At 43.1% G+C, this 21,727-nt stretch overlaps 1 protein-coding gene across 1 annotated transcript in view; it reads left to right on the top strand.

The window, feature by feature from the left end:
- PPP1R1A (protein phosphatase 1 regulatory inhibitor subunit 1A) overlaps positions 1-21,727 on the top strand; it is a 264,337-nt gene that overhangs the window by 152,902 nt on the left and 89,708 nt on the right. The gene's annotated exons all lie outside the window — the stretch shown is intronic.

The following is a 21,727-nucleotide window of genomic DNA, read 5'->3' as shown; positions in this document are numbered from 1 at the left end:
GAAGTCTCCTCAATGGAGGCATGTAAAGACTAATGGGTAGATGGAGGACAGGTGACTAGGGGTGTGTCCCCGCCTCCACCTATGCTTGGTATTGTGGTGAAGAGCACTGGAAAAAAACGCATAATAGTATAAGAGTATCAGCAAAACGCATCTCCATCTCTATATGGTACAAAGAAAACTAGGGTTGGGACTTTAAATGAGGCGTATGAAAAACACACGCCTCCATCCCTATTGGATACAAAAAAAAGGGGGTTTTTGGGACTTTAAATGAGATGCGTTTTTAAACAAACAGTAGTATAAGTAAAATAGTAAACATTTATAACCAGGCTCATACATACCACCCAAACAGCAAGCCAAATTCAACTGTCTAACTGTATATGTTAAAAGCAGAGATTGGTTGCACGCAGTACTCATTTACTTGCAAATGCGTGCAACCAATCTCTGCTTTTAACATATACAGTTAGACAGTTGAATTTGGCTTGCTGTTTGGGTGGTATGTATGAGCCTGGTTATAAACGTTTACTATTTTACTTATACTACTGTTTGTTCAAAAACGCATCTCATTTAAAATACTTAGCATGTGGGTAGTAAGAATGGATGTGGTTGCATGCATAGGAATAGGGTAAACTGACAAAGTAGGCAGCACATTGCATATAAAATGTGATAAGCAAATGACTTAAAGGACAACGTTACTTAGACATAAAGCTGTAGAAAGACAGGTGAAGTTTGTCATAAAACAAGTGGATTATATTTTGACACATTCACATGATAGGTATGAAGGAGACTTCACTAACTAAATAACTACATGTTATTCAGAAAACTTCTTATTCATTAAAAGATTAAGAAGCCTGTTCATGTAGGATTTGGGTTTTCATGTTGTCACTTGTAAGGCCCCATCTTTCCTGTGGCCGTGCAACTTTGACAGAAAACAGAAAGCTTTTTTTGACTGCTGTGTGAGCATTCAATGGAAATCAATTTATCAGTGCCTATGCACATTTTGTAATCTTACAACATCTCACACTAAGAGGGGATGATATGCTGTAAATGAGGGCAGTGCAGTCAGATAATGATCCAAAACTGCAGATAACAATAAAAATAAGACCCTTGTGGATAAGTCTCTGTATATCTTCCTATGGCTATTACATTGTTTTCATTCTAGCATTTATGTATTGTTTGAAAGCAATGTGGTATAAATTAAAATTTCCCTTTACTCAGTAGAAGGGAATTTTGACAATGCTTTATTGTTTGAAAACAATGTGGTATAAGTTGAATAAGAGAAGATTTAAAAAAAAAACACAACTGCATGTTGAAATGTTGTGCTCAGCAGAGCAGTCTCTAGAAGTTCCATCGGAATCAATCCTCCATGTCCTCTTAGCTGACTAGACCTAAGTTATGACTTTAGTGGGCTTCTCTAAGGCATGCTATACATGATTTCAGTCTGATTGCACAATCTTCCTTTTCTTTGCCATTACTATGTTTTACGAAGGCAATCTAGTCAATGCATATTGATTCAAGCAGGACCTCACACTACATAGGAGTTTGGAAATCTAAAGACAGTACTAAATACAAATTGCAACCTTTGTAATATTTAGACATGGTGTTGAAAATTTTAAATTTGAAGGATTCTCTGCTCTGCTTTTCAAAGTATATGTATTGCAAGCCGGTATGGCTAATAAAAACCTTTCCATATATGTTCCAGCTATAAATGAGGACCTTTATAGCTTTCCTGTATCAACCTTGTGGCAAATAATGCAAGAAAATGGTTGATTAGTAGCTTTGCATTTAGTGCAGTTAACATGTAGGCAAGTGCAGTCTATTTTCTCCCCTGCAGGTGGCACATGTCCGCAGCGACAATGCAGACGAGGGGGGAAGTTGAGAGAAAAAAATTACCTCTCAGTTTTCTTAGTCACGAGGAGGCAACTATCCTATTGGATGCTGGCACCCCATGTGACTTTTGTGGCCATCTTGGATCAGGCAGAGTCTGTTTAAGTCTCTGGCTCCTGAGTTTGGTGCATATTTTGCAAGTGGTTAGAGTAGGGACAGTGCTTAGCGCCAAGATAAGGTTCTGAAGGAATAGGGAAAGTACAGGGAAATGCCATCCTTCCTGGAAGCCTGTCTATTTGGGTACAGACCAGCCAGGCCACATTCCGCTGTCTGAGACATATGCTGTTGGCTTCTCTGAATCACCAGTCTGCCATCACATTGCCATTACAACTGGTGAGTGCTTCTGGTTGGGTGGCCTTCCCACTGGGTTTGCTTTGTATTGCTAGCCTTTTGTTACAATACAGTCTTGTTGCTGCACTTGGACCCTTGTGTTCTCTTCCCAACGCATCACACTGCACCTGCCCACAAACTACTTAGCTGCCACTAATTTTTGCAAAGACTTTTAAGGTCGTAGATAGAATTAACTCACCTCATTTGCATAATTCATGTGTGTCATTGATTTACTAAAGCATTAATCTGCAATTGTGTGATGAGGACAATAACAGTCTGCTCCATAACAATCACCTACAGCTTAATCTACAGGAAAGTCACTTCATTGTACACAAGTTTTACGCTTCCTCACTTACTGAAAAAAGATCTGTACCTGAAATATGATGAAGTGAATAGTGGGTAAAAAGGAACAACAGCCACATTAACTGTATAATAAACTGAAAGTCTTTGTAAAAACAATGATCTAAGCTATAATTCTGTCAACCATTTACTGTTACATCCAGAATCTACAGTAGCACACAGTAAGGGCTATTTAATACGAAAGATCCTGTGACTTGCAAGAACTTGCCAGTGACCGGACCACTACCCAGATACCAAGCATTTGTGCTTCCAGTTTGAAAATGACTTGCTAAGCTATTGCTAGACTTGCCAGGCTTCACAAGTTTGTTGCACAATTGCAGCAAGTCCACATTGCATGACTCCAGATCAACTTTCTTTGCACACATTCTGCAAGTCTGCTGTAGGTTCTGGTTGAGTTATGTTTTGCAATAGTCATCCCACCACAGGGGTCACTGTGGAAAAATGTTCATGCTGTAGACTTGCAAAGCTCTTGCTGTAGACTCACCACTGAAACTTTGCTCTTGCTAGAGACTTGCCAAGCAAATTTGCTACAAATTGAAAAGGTGTCAACTAGACCGTGTGCTTCAAGTGCTCTGCAAGTGTACATCTTGCCAGTTAAAATGTGCATCAAGATAACAGATATACAATTCAATACTGACACAAATTTGTGGTAAGTTATCCTTGCTATCTGGGTAGCTTACCACATACTTGGACCAGTGAGTTGTTTGCTAGCAAGAGCGATTTAGACGCATTCCGGACTAGCAAGGGAATGATTCCATAAGCGTAAAGGGAAGGCTCTTCTGGTCATCTTAAGGCTCTTCTGGAAGTTCTGGTCATCATAATAACAATTTGTAGCAGAGATTTGTAGCAGCTACTGATCTTTCTAAATATTTTCCCTGGTGATTTGTATCTGAATACAGATGTGTTGCTGTAGTATCCATTGCAGAGTGCAAAGTTTATCTAGGCAGCTAAAATTTGCTGGTTTGCTATCATCAGAAGCAACTGTATTACATAACATGATCATCCCTCAATGCTTTCCAGTCCGTACCTAGCTTCAAAAGCTGTAAACAATTGCTTAAAGCGGGGGTTCACCCTATATAAAAAAAAAAAAAAAATTTTTCCCTCTAGCATTAAATCCGGCATAGTAGCGCGAGCTACACTATGCCGGTCTTAATTTTTTTTCCCCCGTACTCACTGTTATAGCGTACATAGAAGATTCCGGGCAATGGGTGTTCCTATGGACAGGGAAGGTGATTGACGGCCGGCCGTGGCACGTCACGCTTCTCCGGAAATAGCCGAAATAGGCTTGGCTCTTCACGGCGCCTGCGCATAGCCTGTGCACAGGCGCCGTGAAGAGCCGAAACCTACTCCGGCTGTCTTCGGGGAGCGTGACGTGCCAGAGCCGGCCGTCAATCACCCTCCCTCTTGCTAGGAACGCCCATTCCCCGCGGCAGACGGAATCGTCAATGCACGATATAACCGTGAGTACCGGGATAAAAAAATTAAGACCGGCATAGTGTAGCTCGCGCTACTATGCCGGATTTTATGCTGCATTGTTCTTAAGGAGGGTGAACTACCGCTTTAAATTGCTCAGCAACTGAACTACACATTGGGGTTGATTTACTAAACCCGGAGCACTCAGAATCTGGTGCAGCTGTGCATGGTAGCCAATCAGCTTCTAAAGTTAATTTTTTCAGTTAAGCTTTAGCAATAAAACTTGGACACTGATTGGTTTCTATGTGGAGTTGCACCAGAATTTGCACTTTCCAGTTTTAGTTAATAAACCCCATAGTTTAATATTTCAGCGACACAAACCCTTCATTGACTTCAATTCATTTTTTCTAACACTAAGGCCTCGTACACATGACCAAGTTTCTCGGCAAAAACCAGCAAGAAACTTGCTGGGAGATATTTTTTTGCCGAGGAAACCGGTCGTGTGTACATTTTCGTAGAGGAAACTGTCGAGAAACTCGACGAGCCAAAAAGAAAGCATGTTCTCTATTTCCTTGATGGGAATGGAGAAAATTGGCTTGTCGAGCTTCTCAACGGCTTCACAAGGAACTCGACGAGCAAAACGATGTGTTTCACCCGTCGAGTTTCTCGGTCGTGTGTACGAGGCCTAAGGAGAGTGATTCAGTACTGTAGTCTGTAGACAAAATTGCCAGTACTACATGGACATAACAGCTTAAAAGATTACAGCACTCAACATAAGTCTACTGAACATGGCTTTATTGATCACATAAAGGGATAAAAAGAGTACACAATAAGGCCATGTTTAGTGAACTTCACCATTCACTGCACTTTCTGAATCCCTCAATCCCTTCTCTTTATTCCACATTCACTTATAATGTTTATATTGTGTGAACTGCATATAGATTCGTTCAGCTCCTCCACCCGCGACTTCCTCATTTCTGCTGGTGACATGCATCCAGCCACCTGCAGCATCCTGGAAAAATCATGTCACACATCCCAAGAGGCTGCAGATCATTAAATGCCAAGATATCATGAGATTTCATGTCTGCATAGGTAACAGCTATGCAGGCCTGAAATCTTACAATGCTTTGGCACTTGCATACCTCCAGTGTCCCATAATCTCCTGGGATATTAATGTCACACACCGCAGTAGGCGGAAGGTACATTACTCTTGCTTGGCAAGAATAGAGGAAGTAAGAGGGTGGAGGGGCAAAACACAACAATTCTTAGCATATGTCTGAGGCCTTGTACACACGACCGGTTTTCTCGGCAGAATCTATCAAGAAACTTGGCGGGAGAGATTTTTTGCAGAGGAAACCGGTCGTGTGTACATTTTTCATCGAGGGAACTGTCAAAGAACTCGACGAGCCAAAAAGAGAGCAAGTTCTCTATTTCCTCGACGGGAGTCTCAAATTGGCTCGTCGAGTTCCTCGTCGGGCTGGTTTCCGACGAGAAACTCGAGCGTGTGTATGCTAAGAAACCCGCGCTAGCTCAGAATAAAGTATGAGACGGGAGTAAAAGTAGCACTTGTAATGGAGATAACACAATTTTCAAGCTGTAACAGACTGAAAAGTGAAAATCGTCTCTTAACAAACTTTTACTTAAAGGGGTGGTTCCCCCTTAAAAACAACTTTTTTTTATTCCACTGGCCCCCCTCATTACAATCGAATTAAGGCTATTATTTTTTTTTTGCTGCTGTACATACCTTGATACAGCATCTTCACCCGTGCATCCGGGTTGCGAGTCCCGCGGGAGTGGGCGTTCCTCACATGTGTTTGATTGACGTTTTTCGGAAAAACGAGCTCCCCCCTGTCGCGTAAGCCGCGTCACGGTTGACGAAAGGAGCCGAACGGCGAGTCGGCGCTATACTGCGCATGCGCATCGCCGTTCGGCTCCTTTCGCCAATCGTGACGCGGCTTACGCGACGGGGGGAGAGCTCGTTTTTGGGAAAAACGTCAATAAAACACATGTGAGGAACGCCCACTCCCGCGGGACTCGCAACCCGGATGCACGGGTGAAGATGCTGTATCAAGGTATGTACAGCAGCAAAAAAAAAATAATAGCCTTAATTCGATTGTAATGTGGGGGGCCAGTGGAATAAAAAAAAGTTGTTTTTAAGGGGGAACCACCGCTTTAACACGCAAACACATGAGATTAGCAAAAGAAGCCCCAAGAGTTGTGCCAGTGGAATCGAACTTCCCCTGCAGTTGTATGTGTTGTATGTCACCGCGTTTGAGAACGAGGAGATTTTGTCTTGACAGTGTGTACGCAAAGCAAGCTTGTCGAGTTCCTTAAACAAGCCTAACAAGGAACTCGACGAGGAAAATTATGTGTTTTGCCCGACGAGTTCCTCGGTCGTGTGTACGAGGCCTTATAGAAAGGGAGAAAGTTAAGTTGAAGTTGAAAGTACAGTAACGTTTAAGTTAAATGAACTATGTTTAACAACCCCAAGAAACATGTTTAGGATGGTCCTGCAGCTAGGAAAGAGCCCTAGGAATGTGCTTATATATTGTAAAAGAACACATGGAGGGGGTTATCCACAAAGCCGCGGCGCAACGTAACTTTTCGGATTTAAGTTACTCCGCCGCAAAATTCCCAAGTTAGGTGCCGATCCACAAAGCACTTACCTGGAATTTTGCGGCGCTGTAACTTAGGGCCAGATCCTCAAAAGAGATACGGCGGCGTAACTGCTGTTACGCCGTCGTATCCCTGGTCCTAACTATGGAACTGATCCACAGACTCAGTTTCCCATAGTTAGGACGAAGATCCGACATGTGTAATTGAATTACACTGTCGGATCTTAAGGATGCAATTCTAGGCCGGCCGCTAGGTGGCGAGGCCATTGAGGCCGGCGTAGAATATGCAAATGACCAGTTACGGCGATCCACGAACGCTCCGACGGGCCCGACGCTCTAAATCTACGTCGTTTACGTCGAGTTCCGCCGCGTAAAACTAGGGCTAAGCCCTAGTTGTCCTAAGCCATGTTAAGTATGGCCGTCGTTCCCGCGTCGAATTTTAAATTCTACGTCGTTTGCGTAAGACGTCCGTGAATGGCGCTGGACGCCATTTACGTTAACGTCTAAGCAAATGACGTCGGAGCGACGTCAGTTAGCGCAATGCACGTCGGGTAATTTACCCGACGGAGCATGCGCAGTACGTCCGGCGCGGGAGCGCGCCTAATTTAAATGGGACTCGCCCATTTGAATAGGAACGCCTTGCGCCGGACGGATTTAAGTTACAGCGCCGCAAAATTCCAGGTAAGTGCTTTGTGGATCGGCACCTAACTTGGGAATTTTGCGGCGGAGTAACTTAAATCCGAAAAGTTACGTTGCGCCGCGGCTTTGTGGATAACCCCCTTAAATCCGTCCGGCGCAAGGCGTTCCTATTCAAATGGGCGAGTCCCATTTAAATTAGGCGCGCTCCCGCGCCGGACGTACTGCGCATGCTCCATCGGGTAAATTACCCGACGTGCATTGCGCTAACTGACGTCGCTCCGACGTCATTTGCTTAGACGTTAACGTAAATGGCGTCCAGCGCCATTCACGGACGTCTTACGCAAACGACGTAGAATTTAAAATTCGACGCGGGAACGACGGCCATACTTAACATGGCTTAGGACAACTAGGGCTTAGCCCTAGTTTTACGCGGCGGAACTCGACGTAAACGACGTAGATTTAGAGCGTCGGGCCCGTCGGAGCGTTCGTGGATCGCCGTAACTGGTCATTTGCATATTCTACGCCGGCCTCAATGGCCTCGCCACCTAGCGGCCGGCCTAGAATTGCATCCTTAAGATCCGACAGTGTAATTCAATTACACATGTCGGATCTTCGTCCTAACTATGGGAAACTGAGTCTGTGGATCAGTTCCATAGTTAGGACCAGGGATACGACGGCGTAACAGCAGTTACGCCGCCGTATCTCTTTTGAGGATCTGGCCCGGAGAGCCCAGCACATAATATGCAGCACTGTATTAAAAGAGCAAAACACATTCATAAGACTGGGAGTTGAAAACACATGTAATAGACTTTGGTGAAGGGTGACCTTAATAGCAGAACTCATCAGCTCAGGGCCAGTTGTAGATACTCCATCTGTACTACTAACTTCAGTCTCGAATTTCGGCAGCATCTGTCAGGCTGGCCACACACAATGCTGAGCAGGCAAGTCCATTTCTGCGTCTCTCAATATACGCCTTAGTGGTTACAAGTGGGCAAAATTCTGTCTTCCACCATGGCAAATTATATATGCTCCTCGTTGCACAATTCTGGAGTACATGCTGTATTGCAGCTACTAGTATTCTTTACATAAGTTACATTACCTCGATGGTCATGTGACTTGCATAACCTCTTTACTTACCGATACAAAATTAGAACTCGGAATGATGAGAACCTCTAAAGTCTGCTACTGCTATCTATATGCCAGTTGGGGAGATCTCTTTAATATGTAGACATAGCAGTCAGAAAGCAAACCCAAAAGAGACACATACACACAATTGTGCGAAGGGTTGAAAATTGGACAGTTTTTTTTCACTGCTGTCTTTATGACCACTGGGGAGATTCCTTTTATTTTCTGTGTGGTCACAAGCATGGGAATTTAGGAGAAATCACACTTATGTGGAGACACAGCAACCCTTTAAAGACTAAAATCCAAACAGTTTGGCTATGATTAAGGCTTTTTGCCAAAACGTGTAAGCTGCTGTATTTATACACTTTTACTGCTATAATAAAGTAATTTGTTCAGAGGAGCAAGCTGCCAGTTCTTCACTTTCTCCCACTAATTATGGCTTTTGTTCAGTTTTGAAGCTGAACTTCAGCTTTACCTTCAGTCTTGTTCATTTGTACAGGTAGTTTACTTTTCACTGCACATTGTGAGGTTCTCAAAGTGTGCATTAGAAGTGGCAGCAATTAGAGAGAGCCTGACTTATTTCTGGGCTAGAGGACATCCAGGGTCAGGGCCGATCCTAGGGTCACAGACGCCTGGGTGCAGAAATATTTCTGGCGCCCCCACATGGGCGTGGTCATCTTACTAAGTCCTCCCCTTTACAAATGTTTCTATGGCTATGACTCAAACACAGAGATGCTCCCCTAAGAAGTCTTCATTAGTGTCCCCCAGCAGGTGTCCCCCATCATAGCCCCCCACAGCAGGTGTCCCCATCAGAGCCCTCCACATCAGGTGTCCCCATAGATCAGTACTTGTCCAATAGATCCCGGTAGCTCGGGTGTGCTGGGAGCAGAAGCAAATTACAGGGGGGCGGGGCATATGTTGCATCTTTGGTTACTTGGAGGGTGGCACTCGGAGAGCATTTCTGGGAGTGCACGGGATGATTGGCAGCAGCTCCGGCAAACCCAGAAGCCTCTCATCACACCGCCTATGGGAGAACACACGCAGAGGGGGTGGGGCAGACAGGAGACTGCTTGAAGTGCATCGGACAGAATTTATTAGTGGAGCCTAGTACCGGAACGTTTTCCGGTACTAGGCTCCGCTGTGGTACCCAGCCCGTATTCTGGGTATGCGCTCTTGTCAGTTGCCAGCGGAGAGAGCAAGCGGGATGGGGAACCGCGGCACCATCTATACGCGGTCTGCCTCTGGTCACAGACTAGGAGGAGGGAGGGGAGCACTTTGGAGCTTCTCTGTGGCACCTGGGTGCGGAGCACCCCCTGCACCCTGCCTAGGATCGGCCCTGTCCAGGGTCATCTAGCCCCTTCCCCAAGGCTTGCATTCTAGGCATTTGTCCGTGGGTACATACTGCCTTAGACATTAGTAGCACTCATTGTACTGTCCAACCACAGCAGCTTTCAGCCCCAGAGAGTTTAACAGGCTTCTGGCAGTAGGGTTGGGTGGTACACATGTGCCTTCTGTATGCGCCAAAATGTAGGTCTCATGCACTTGTTGGCAGCCTTGATTCAAGGCTCAAGAACTGAGATAGAGGAAGAGACTCTGCCATTTTATTTATTTTTGAATACATTTTCATTGAAGAGGCAAAACGTGGCAAAATTCTGCCATTTTACTGCAATTCTCTCATTCTCATGGCCTGAGACCCACCACTGGAAAATAGTAATGTGCCACATATTCAGCCTTTTAACGATTTTCTTTTACAATGGCAAAAACATCACATTGCATTTTCTTATAGTACATCTCAACTTTCATTTCCACCACTTCAAATCGAGCAACAGCAAATTCATCACAGTGTAGTTAACAAATGATGGCCATCCAACTCTTCCATACCCTCACTACAGGTTCCCAATAGGTGGGTCCTCCTCTTGAGTCTACACAGGCCTACCTTGAAGGGTCCTCTCGCTCAGACTATAGGCTTACATACTATGGCCCAGATTCACTAAAGAGATACAACGGCGTATCTCCTGATACGCCATCGTATCTCTGTTTTACGGTCTTCCTAACTATGCGAGTTACGCATAGTTAGCCCTAAGATCCGACAGGTGTAATTGTTTTACACTGTCGGATCTTAGGATGCAATACCGCGGCCGCCGCTGGGGGGAGTTCGCGTCGTACACCAGTGTCGGGTATGCAAATTAGGAGTTACGGCGATCCACAATGGTTTTTAGCGTTCGCTACGTCGCTGCTAGTCTAGTTTCCCGTCGCAAAGTTAGTCGTCGTTTTAGGTGCCCTAACTTTACACAGCCCACGTATGTGCTGTATAAAGTATGGCCGTCGTTCCCACGTCGAAATGTAAAAATTTTTCCTTCTTGCGTAAGACGTCCGGGAATACAGAAGTACGCTACGCACGTCGCCGTTCGAAAAAATGATGTCACTTCGCGCAAAGCACGGCGGGAAATTCAAAAGGGAGCATGCGCAGTAGGTCCAAGGCACGGGAGCGCGCCTAATTTAAATGGCACACGCCCCTTTGAATTACGCGGGCTTACGCCGGAGGCCGCCGGCAGAAGTTTTCTCGCAAGTGCTTTGTGAATCAGGCACTTGCGATGAAAACTTGCGGCGGTGTAACGTATCTACGATACGTTACGCCGCCGCGATTCTACGTGAATCTGGCCCTATATACCAAGGGTAGTATTTTTCCCATCACCCTCTGCCCCAGACTCTTCCTGCTTCAGCTTATATGGGATGACTAACTCCACCCACCATACCCACCCAGGGGAGGGACCTCACTAAAAGAGGTACTAACCTCTGCTTACACACTGGAGCTTAATGCCTAGTGTCCTTGGGACCTTATAAATCAGATGTCAGTTGACCAGAAGTTGTACAAAAAATATGCAAATACATATTGTTAAACAATGTGTTATAAATTATGTAAAATCACCAGATACAATACATAGTAAAACAAAAATGTTATTTTATAATCACAATATTTGAAACGATTGACCAGACAGTTGTCAGAGACTGTGTAATATTAAACTGTTTACAAGTCTAAAGGCAGTGTGGGATTACTGAGGTAATGTCATGTCACATAATAAATAACTCACACTTTTCTATTTGTCACATCTGTGATGACTCTGCTATGTTGCACGTAACCCTCCGGGGATTCCATAGGAATAGTACTGCTCGTGTTTGTCTCTTTTCTATGCCAAACAAATTGCTGCATGAAACTAAAGCTGGCCATACATTATACAATTTTTTATTAAATTTCCATTAGATTTACCTTTAACTATGTAGTACAAGGGCCTGCCTGACCGTACACAAATTGAAAGTGTTTAGATTTGACCTCATATTAAAAGGTTTTGGTAAATCTAAAGGAAAACTATAGAAGAAAATTGTATAATGTATGGTCAGCCTTAAAGAGGGGGTTCACCCTATACATTTTTTTTTCTAGCATTAAATTAAGCATAGTAGCGCGAGCTACAGTATGCCTTTATTTATTTTTTTTGCCCCGTACTCACTGTGTAATCCTATAGTGAAGATTCCGACTCACCGCGGGGAATGGGCGTTCCTATCCAGAGGGAAGATGATTGACGGCCGGCTCTGGCGCATCCCGCTTCTCCGGAAATAGCCAAAATAGGACTTGGCTCTTCACGGCGCCTGCGCATAGTCTGACTATGCGCAGGCGCCGTATAGCGCCGTGAAGAGCCGAGACCTACTCCGGCTATCTTCGGGGAGCGTGACGTGCAGGGCAGGACTTAGGGTGGTGGGGGCCCCTGGGCTTGAGTGTTGAAGGGGCCCCCTGGAGCCGAGAATTGGGGGGGATCGAAGTTGTTGAGCGGGGGGGGGAGCGCATTAAAGTTGTTGAGCGGGGGGGGATTTTGCAGTTGTTGAGGGGGGGAGTGCCTCTCACCTGTGCCAACAGCCGGGGCCACAGACTGTCATTAGCCCGGCTGTCGGCTTTCTTCCCTTCAGCAGCCACAGTCCTCCACACACCACTCCGGTTCCTCCTGCTTCCGTGCTGCCTCCTCTTGCAGTGCGGGAAAATTAACCCTTTTGCGGGACTGCGGGAAGAAGCTGTCTGTGCGGGAAAGTCACAGAATCTGTGCGTGTTGGGAGGTATGCGCAGGGCCGCCATCAGGAATTTTGGGGCCCCTTGCACAGCTTAAGGCATGGCCCCCCTGAAGCAGAGAACCTAGGGGGGGTGGGGGTGCTGCCGCCTGAAATTGAGAAGCATGGGGGCTGCCGCAAATTGAGAAGCGGGGGGGCCTTTACAAAAAAAAGAAGAAATAAAGAAGAAAACAAATATATATAAATATATGTAGGCATCCGGGGCCCTGGGGACCTCTGGGCCTTTTAATAAAAATAAAAAATAAACCTCTGGGCCCTTTAATAATAAAAAAAAAAAACATTTATAAAAAATACATAAAAAAAGGGAGGTTGCCAAACCCGGGGGCCCTGGGGACCTCTGGGCCTTTTAATAAAAAATAAACAAAAATAAAAAAATAAACATTTATAAAAAAAATAAAAAAAGAGGGGGTTGCCACATGGGGCCCTGGGGAAGAGGTCCCCAGGGCCCCATGTGGCAACCCCCTCTTTTTTTATTTTTATTACAGGAGCCCTTTAATAAAAAAATATATATATATATATAAAAAAAAATGTAATTTTTTAAAAATAAAAATAAAAAAGGTGGGTTGCCATCCGGGGGCCCTGGAGACCCCTGGGCCCTTTAATAATAATAATAAAAAAAAAAAAATATATATATATATATATATATACATATATATATTATATATATATATAAATAAAAAATATATAAAAAAAACATTTTTTTACAAAAAAATAAATAAAAAAAGGGGGGGCTGCCGTCCAGGGCCCTGGAGACCCCTGGGCCCTTTAATAATAATAATAATAAAATATATATATATATATATATATATATATATATATATATATATATTATATATATATAAAAATAAAAATATATAAAAAAAAACATTTTTTTACAAAAAATAAATAAAAAAAGGGGGGGGTTGCCGTCCGGGGCCCTGGGGGCCTCCGGGCCCCTGGGGACCTCCGGACCCCTAAAAAAAAAAAAAAAAAAAAAAATTTTTTTTTTTTTTTTTTTAAAGGGGGCCCCCTATTGGGTGGGGCCCCTGGGCTTGAGCCCAGTCAAGGCCAATGGTAAGTCCGGCCCTGGTGACGCGCCATAGCCGGCCGTCAATCATCTTCCCTCTGGATAGGAACGCCCATTCCCCGCGGGGAGTCGGAATCTTCACTATAGGATTAAACAGTGAGTACGGGGCAAAAAAAATAAATACAGGCATACTGTAGCTCGCGCTACTATGCTTAATTTAATGCTAGAATGTTGTTATTGTGGGTGAACCACCGCTTTAAGATAGCTAGTCAGATTATAGTGAGGTGGGCCAAAAGGAAATGAAAAACCCTCCCTCTTATGTAATGCAAAGTATTTTATATTAAAAAATAACTACTACCAATTAGAATAGGCTGCAAAAAATACTGGTACATTTATTGTAATGCCACGTACACACGGTCGGAAATTCTGACAACAAATGTTCGATGTGAGCTTTTGGTCAGAAATTCCGACCTTGTGTATGCTCCACCAGACATTTGCTGTCGGAATTTCCGACCACAAAAATTAGAGAGCTGGTTCTCAAATTTTCCGACAACAAAAGTTCTTGTCGGAAATTCCATTTGTCTGTATGCAATTCCGACGCACAAAAATCTTACGCATGCTCGCAATCAATTTGATGCATGCTCGGAATCATTGAACTTAATTTTTCTCGGCTCGTCAGTGTTGTACGTCACCACGTTCTTGACGTTCAGAATTTCCGACAAGATTTGTGTGGCCGTATGTATGCAAGACAAGTTGGAGCCCAAAGTCCGTTGGGAAAAAATCCACGGTTTTGTTGTCGAAATTTCTGATCGTGTGTACACGGCATAAGGCTTTAGATTGAGGGAAAAAAAGTATTTGATCCCCTTCTGATTTTGTACGTTTGCCCACTGGCAAAGAAATGGTCAGTCTATAATTTTAATGGTAGGTTTATTTTACCAGTGAGAGACAGAATAACAACAACAAAAATATCCAGAAAAACACATTTAAAAAAAATTATAAATTGATCCTAAATCCTAAATTGATTTGAATTTTAATGAGTGAAAAAAGTATTTGACCCCTTCACAAAACACGACTTAGTACTTGGTGGCAAAACCCTTGTTGGCAATCACGGAGATCAGACGTTTCTTGCAGTTGGCCACAAGGTTTGCACACAGTTCAGGAGGGATTTTGTCCCAGTCCTCTTTGCAGATCTTCTCTAAGCCATTAAGGTTTCTAGGCTGATGTTTGGTAACTCGAACCTTCAGCTTTCTCCACATATTTTCTATGGGTCTGGAGACTGGCTAGGCCACTCCAGGACCTTAATGTGCTTCTTCTTGAGCCACACCTTTGTTGCCTTGGCTGCGTGTTTTGGGTCATTGCCATGGTGGAATACTAATCCATGACCCATTGTAACCCCCCCCCCCCCCCCGCATTGCAAAACTTTGTCCAAAACATGACCACATCTTAAAGTCCCACTCCAGACAACAGCTTAAAATGTACTTTAAATAAGAAAATACTGTGTTGCGCTGATAATCAAGTAAAAAATTGCATATATATATACCATATACATAAATAAGAACCCCCTACACCTCAAATCAGGGAGGTATATGTGCAAAAGATAAACAAAAACCACTCAAAAACTATAATGTGAAAAAATTCAAATAGAACCAGCAAAAATAGTTCATGGAAAAAACACAGTTCAGTACATAGGCTAATAGGAGACAGGTGTGATATCCACAGTCCTCTGGTGTGCAGCTGTCATTATAGCAAAAAAAAAAAAAAATAAAAAAAAAATAAAACCTTTTCCTTCTGGACTCCCCGATTAACACAGGATATCAGCCGCTCATAAGGAGAAAAGAAAGATATATGGTGCAAATAACGTAATAAAATGGGAAATGAACCCTGCAATACAATGATTGCACTCACGGAACCTCGATGGTAAAAAGGCTCAACTGCAATCAGTCATTGAACGCCGCTCAGTGCTACGATCTCCTCAGAAGGACGGATTCGACCGTCGATCGCGTCACTCGGCTTCTCCCCCACACGTATCGTCAATAGCCACTTGACTTATTCATGGGTTGCCATGTGACCATGTCAGCAGTCTATTTATACAAGCTGACAATGGAGGCAAGAGCAGAGGGGTGGATCCTTCACATCATTGCCGGCTGACTGGTGCGCTTTAGCCACAACATTTTAATGTGATCTTTACAAGCAAATAAAATACATATATACGAGACCATTTGGAACAAATTAAATGTTAAAATACATTATAAAATTCATTTATGCAACCTTCATTATGAACAACTAATAGCCTATACACGTCACTGCCTCCAGTGGTGAGAAGAATATGAGCGGCTGATATCCTGTGTTAATCGGGGAGTCCAGAAGAAAAAGGTTTTATTTATTTTTTTTATTTATTTTTTTGCTATAATGACAGCTGCACACCAGAGGACTGTGGATCTCACACCTGTCTCCTATTAGCCTATGTACTGAACTGTGTTTTTTCCATGAACTATTTTTGCTGGTTCTATTTGAATTTTTTCACATTATAGTTTTTGAGTGGTTTTTGTTTATCTTTTGCACATATACCTCCCTGATTTGAGGTGTAGGGGGTTCTTATTTATGTATATGGTATATATATATGTATGCAATTTTTTACTTGATTATCAGCGCAACACAATATTTTCTTATTTATTCACTTTGGTTTTGTGCACCTCACGTGTCTGCAGCTTATCTTTAGTATTTTATATGGTTTTAGTAATAGCGCTGTAGTACCTTTTTACATATTAAAATGTACTTTGTAATTAAAGGAGTTGTAAAGGTTCGTTTTTTATTTTCTAAATTGGTTCCTTTAAGCTAGTGCATTGTTGGTTCACTTACCTTTTCCTTCGATTTCCATTCTAAATGTTTTTTCTCTTTGTTTGAATTTCTCACTTCCTGTTTCTCCTCAGTAAGCTTTCCACCGTCATCTGAGTGGTGGAAAGTCATCGGCCCGGATTCAGATACAATAGTGTATCTATCGGCGGGCGTAACGTATCTCAGATTCGTTACGCCGCTGTAAATTAGGGCGCAAGTTCCGTATTCAGAAAGAACTTGCGCCCTAAGTTAAGGCGGCGTAACGTATGTGGTCCGGCGTAAGCCCGCGGAATTCAAATGTGGTTGATGTGGACGTGTTTTATTTAAATTAATTGTGACCCCACGTATTTGACGTTTTTTACGAACGGCGCATGCGCCGTCCGTGAAAGAATCCCAGTGCGCATGCTCCAAATTAACCCACAAAAAGCCAATGCTTTCTACGTGAACGTAAATTACGCACAGCCCTATTCGCGAACGACTTACGCAAACGACATAATCGGCGGAAAATTTTACGCTGGCCCGACGTCCATACTTAACATAGGATACGCCTCATATAGCAGGGGTAACTTTACGCCGGAAAAAGCCTAGCGTAAACGACGTAAAAAAATGCGCCGGGCGGAGGTACGTTTCTGAATCGACGTATATACCTAATTTGCATATTCCTCGCGTAAATCTACGGAAGCGCCACCTAGTGGCCAGCGTAAATATGCAGCCTAAGATACGACGGTGTAAGAGACTTACGCCGGTCGGATCTTAGGGAAATCTATGCATAACTGATTCTATGAATCAGTCGCATAGATACGACCCTGCAACTCAGAGTTACGACGGCGTATCCGGAGATATGCCATCGTAACTGATATCTGAATCCGTGCCATTTAGAACAGCTAACTGAACTCCTACTGAGGAGGAACAGGAAGTGAGAAATTCAGACAAAGAAAACAAAGAAAAAAGGGAAATCCAAGGAAAAGTAAGTGAACCAACAATGCACTAGCTTAAAGTAACCTATTTAGAAAATAAAAAACGAACCTTTACAACCCCTTTAATTTTATAAAGAAAGAAGACCGATGTAACGGAATGACCCGTGACACCCAAAGACTTTGTGAGGATGGAGGATACTCCTGTGTCAGCGTCACTGATAACTCTTGGGTCTGAGTCCACTCTGTGCCCTTTGGGCATGGGGTGGCAAGTGAATCATAATTCATGTATTACATGAGATGGGACATCACTGATAGTTCGTATTGCAGGATTTTGAGACACTGCAAGATGTTGGTTAATTGTGACCCCAACCAGTCAATAGTGACTCATCTCTCTGTGAAGACTGTTAATATGTTAAATAAGGCTGGCTTTTGAAAGGCCTTTAATTGTGTGATAACACTGTCTACAGCCTATTGATGCTCAGAGGTGTGAATAGGTGTCAAGCTGTATGCGGAGACGAAACGTCTGCCTAGGGAACTTTAAGGAATGTGCAGTGATTAGACATGATAATTATAGGCCGGTGCCGACCTGTCTAGAATGTTTAAGTAATTAGCCTTAGTGTGTGATTAGGGGGGTGGAGATCTCATTGTCCCTTTAAATACTGTCACATGGTTGTACTGTATATAAGACTGAGAAGAAACCATTAAAATTGTCTTCATTTGAAACCAGAGAACACGGAGCAAGTCTCGTTATTCTGGGAAATGGGAGGCCTGCTGGTTTGTCTGTGTGTCAGATAAGCTGTCGTGACTGGGATGGAAGGTCGTAAACGGTGGTGACCGTTACAACCCCCCTTGCTTAGGACTTTATAGGCAATAGGGATGTGGCAACAACACACTGCTCTGATATGGTGAAATCCTATTTCTAGATGTAATTCATTTTATAGCAGAAGAATTGCCGATAACAAGTTGGAAACATAAAAAAGTGTACTACGAGTGGATTACTTGGAAATCTGGATTCTCTTCCTGATTCCAAAAAGCGATATGTGGAAACATATGCTGTGTCCTCGTACTGGACAATATGGCAGCAAATGCTTGGCCCAGTTTAGTACAGAGTTGATATTTTCATTTTCTCTTGGCAGGGTAATAAGCTTCAGTTCTGTTGCCCAGTGTGTTTATCTGCATGGCTGGGCTTTTAGCCATAGTAATAGCTGATACATGGATAGGTTTGCCTGACAACTGGGTTTATTTAAAGATCACTGAAAACCATTTTCCTTCAATAATAGTATGAATATTCACGGGATGCTGAAAGCTTTTCTAGAACTGAGCAATTTATATAATTTTAGGATAATATACATTGGTTATCATTTTCCTAAAGTACAGAGCACAGTATGGTGTTGAATGTATACTGTATATTAGGGTTGTCCCGATACCACTTTTTTAGGACCGAGTACAAGTACCGATACTTTTTTTCATGTAGTCGCCGATACCGAATACCGATACTTTTTTTAAATGTCATGTGACAGTTTTCAAACCACAATACAGACTAAGGATATTTTCTTTAGAATTATGAAGAACTCTAACTCAAGACATTATAAAAGAATAAAAATGAGTAAAAATGAATAAAAATGTTTTATTTGCTTGTCACGCAGTAGTAAAAAACTCAAAGAATTTTCATAGAACATGTTGATAAATACAAAAAAAGTATTCTATTTAGGTATCGGGAGCATTTGCGCGAGTACGAGTACTCCCGCAAATACTCGGTATCGGTCCCGATACCGATACTAGTATCGGTATCTGGACAACCCTACTGTATATCCATAGTTTTTATGCAGAAACTATAATATATTTTCTGTACATATTTTGTGTTATTATTTTACCATTTATGCAAAATTAATTTTATATAAATGATAAAAAAAAATCAGTTTATTTGCTTGCTGTTTCCTATTTTAATTACTGTGTTTTACACATGGATTTGTACATGGACTTGCACACGGGGTGTGCCGGACAAGCTCTAATCACCCCATTCGCTATAGCATTATTGCTCTGTGTGTCAGCGGGAAGATGGGAAAGATCTCCCCCTTACCGGCTCTGCCAGAAAAGAAGCGGCAGAGAGATCAATGTACCAGGGTCATATATAAGTAGACACTCACACACGTGTGTTTGACCTTTAGAGTGCACACCCTAATGCAATCGGCTGCACACACCTATGGATGTGTAAGGCCTCGTACACACGACCGAACATGTCCGCTGTATCTGGTCCGCGGACCAGTTTCCGCGGACATGTTCGACCGTGTGTAGGGCCTAGCGGACAGGTTTCCTGGCCTAGCGGACTGGTTTTCAGCGGCCCGAAATCCCGCGCATGCGTCGAATTGATTCGACGCATGTGTGGAAGCATTGAACTTCCGTGTTATTTTGGTCTGATGGTGTGTACACACATCAGACCAAAAGATCCCAGCAGACATGTCCGATGAAAACGGTCCGCGGACCGTTTTCATCGGACATGTCTGCTCGTGTGTACAGGGCCTAAAAGATTAAAGCTGATTTTCAGGAATTCGGTCAACTTGTAAAATGTTCAGGGGCATAGGCGTGCGTACAGGGTGTGCTGGGTGTGCCTGGGCACACCCTAAACACCCACTGTGGTGCAGATTTCCCCTGCTGCCTGGGCCAAGATGTCATTTACTGGCACCTTACATTTGTCAATGAACACAGTGAGTGATCAGTACCAATCACTCACTGTGTTCATACATAACTGAAGCATAGTAAACTGTGAATATATATACACACACATACATACACGGGTGTGTGTTTGAGCTTTAGGGTGCACACCCTAATGCAATAGACTGCGCACACCTATGTTCAGGGGTTAAGTCCAAAGAGGTGCATGCCACCCCGTGATCTCATCTTTTTAATTTAAATTTTTACAGGGCTCCGGGAGCATAGCTAACACTGTACTTCCAGTGCTCCAACACTGGACTTTCCACTGCAGCGCCTACAGTCACATGCAGCCATACACCCTCTGTCCCTTGTGCAGTCTCGGTTTCCTTCTACACAAAATGTATTATTTTAATACCAAATGTGTTATGCTGCAATAAACGTTATTCAACTTCTATATCACTGCATATTTATTTATTTATTTTTTGACAAACCAATAGAAAGAAAAAAGTCAAAATAACACTTGTGTGGTTTAGCCAACCATCTTCTTCATATTCGTAGTTTATGGTCTGTGTAACTGGGGCCATGGTAAATTCTACAGTTGGGAGTTATTGTAAAATTGCTCTGAATGAGAGATGGGGGCATGGCCGTGACTGCGCTGTTCTAACTCACTCTTCACACAGTGGTCACAGACGTTCTAGCTGGCCTGCATGCATTTTGCATTTTTTTTTACCTTCCCCAAACTACATCGAACTGCTCAGGAGGCTGGCTAGAGTACAGTAAGTGCTAGCAGTAGCTGCATTCTAAAATAAGATGCATTATTGATAAACTTTAGAAACTTGTCATGCATATACATTATTGATCTCTCTGGCTAAAACAAGGTCATGTTTCTCAGCTGGTAACGCAGTCTACTAGAAATGACTGCATGCAAGAGTATTTTTCATCCAGTGGGAATTTTTGAGCAGACCTTGGGTTAGTATTCCCTTTTGTACAGTGATTGGGAGTGATGGCAACTGACAGAATTATAGGCTTAAAGCGTTTGTTACCCCACCTGTTTATATTCCTGATATGTGTATGCTGTACCATGTACTTGTATGAAAAAGTAGCCTGTTCTCTTTGTATTGCTTCCTTTGTGTGAAATCCCTGGTATTCCTACCAGTTCCGTTGCTTTCCTATTAAAAACTGACCACATTAAGCAGGAGAACACACCATGGTGAGTTCTTTAGCTGTGCTGGGAACTCAGCCTGCTCTCCAATGATCAGACTTGCCCTCACACTCCCCTCCCCTGCACAGCCATTCATTGGGAAGCTCAGTGTGCTACTGTTTTTCCACCCCAGCTCTTATGCAGCTGAGAACAGAGGGAATGTGATCACTTAGACCCCTTTCACACTAGGGCCGCGGCCACGTTCACAGTAAATCGCCACTCATTTTAGCTTTACCGCTGTCTAAGCAGCGTTTTTCAGCCACTAGCAGGGCCCTTTTAACCCTGAAGAAGGGGTTAAAATCTCCCGTGTTGCAGCGCTTTATATGCACTTTTCAGGCGCTTCGGAAGTGCTACCCATTCATTTCAATGGGCAAGGCATTTTGGAAGTTCTAAATACAACACTCCCAACCTGCCCCAAAGATGCTGCTTGCAGGACTTTTCGGACTGTCCCGCAAGTGCTTAACAGAGGCTATTCCTGCGCTAAATCACCTGAAAACTGCCCCATTTCGAAAGGGGTATTAGCAGAAAAGAGAAAAAATGACAGTTACAAATTTTTCAAAATAACGAATGCTGCATCTAAATGAATGGAATGTAACAAATTAATATTAATAAATAATAATAATAATAAAAAACG

The sequence above is a fragment of the Rana temporaria genome, chromosome 2, assembly GCF_905171775.1.
Source record: "Rana temporaria chromosome 2, aRanTem1.1, whole genome shotgun sequence".
NCBI lineage: Eukaryota > Metazoa > Chordata > Amphibia > Anura > Ranidae > Rana > Rana temporaria.
The sequence above is the reverse complement of the archived record's forward strand: the minus strand, read 5'-3'. Positions and strand labels throughout refer to the sequence as shown.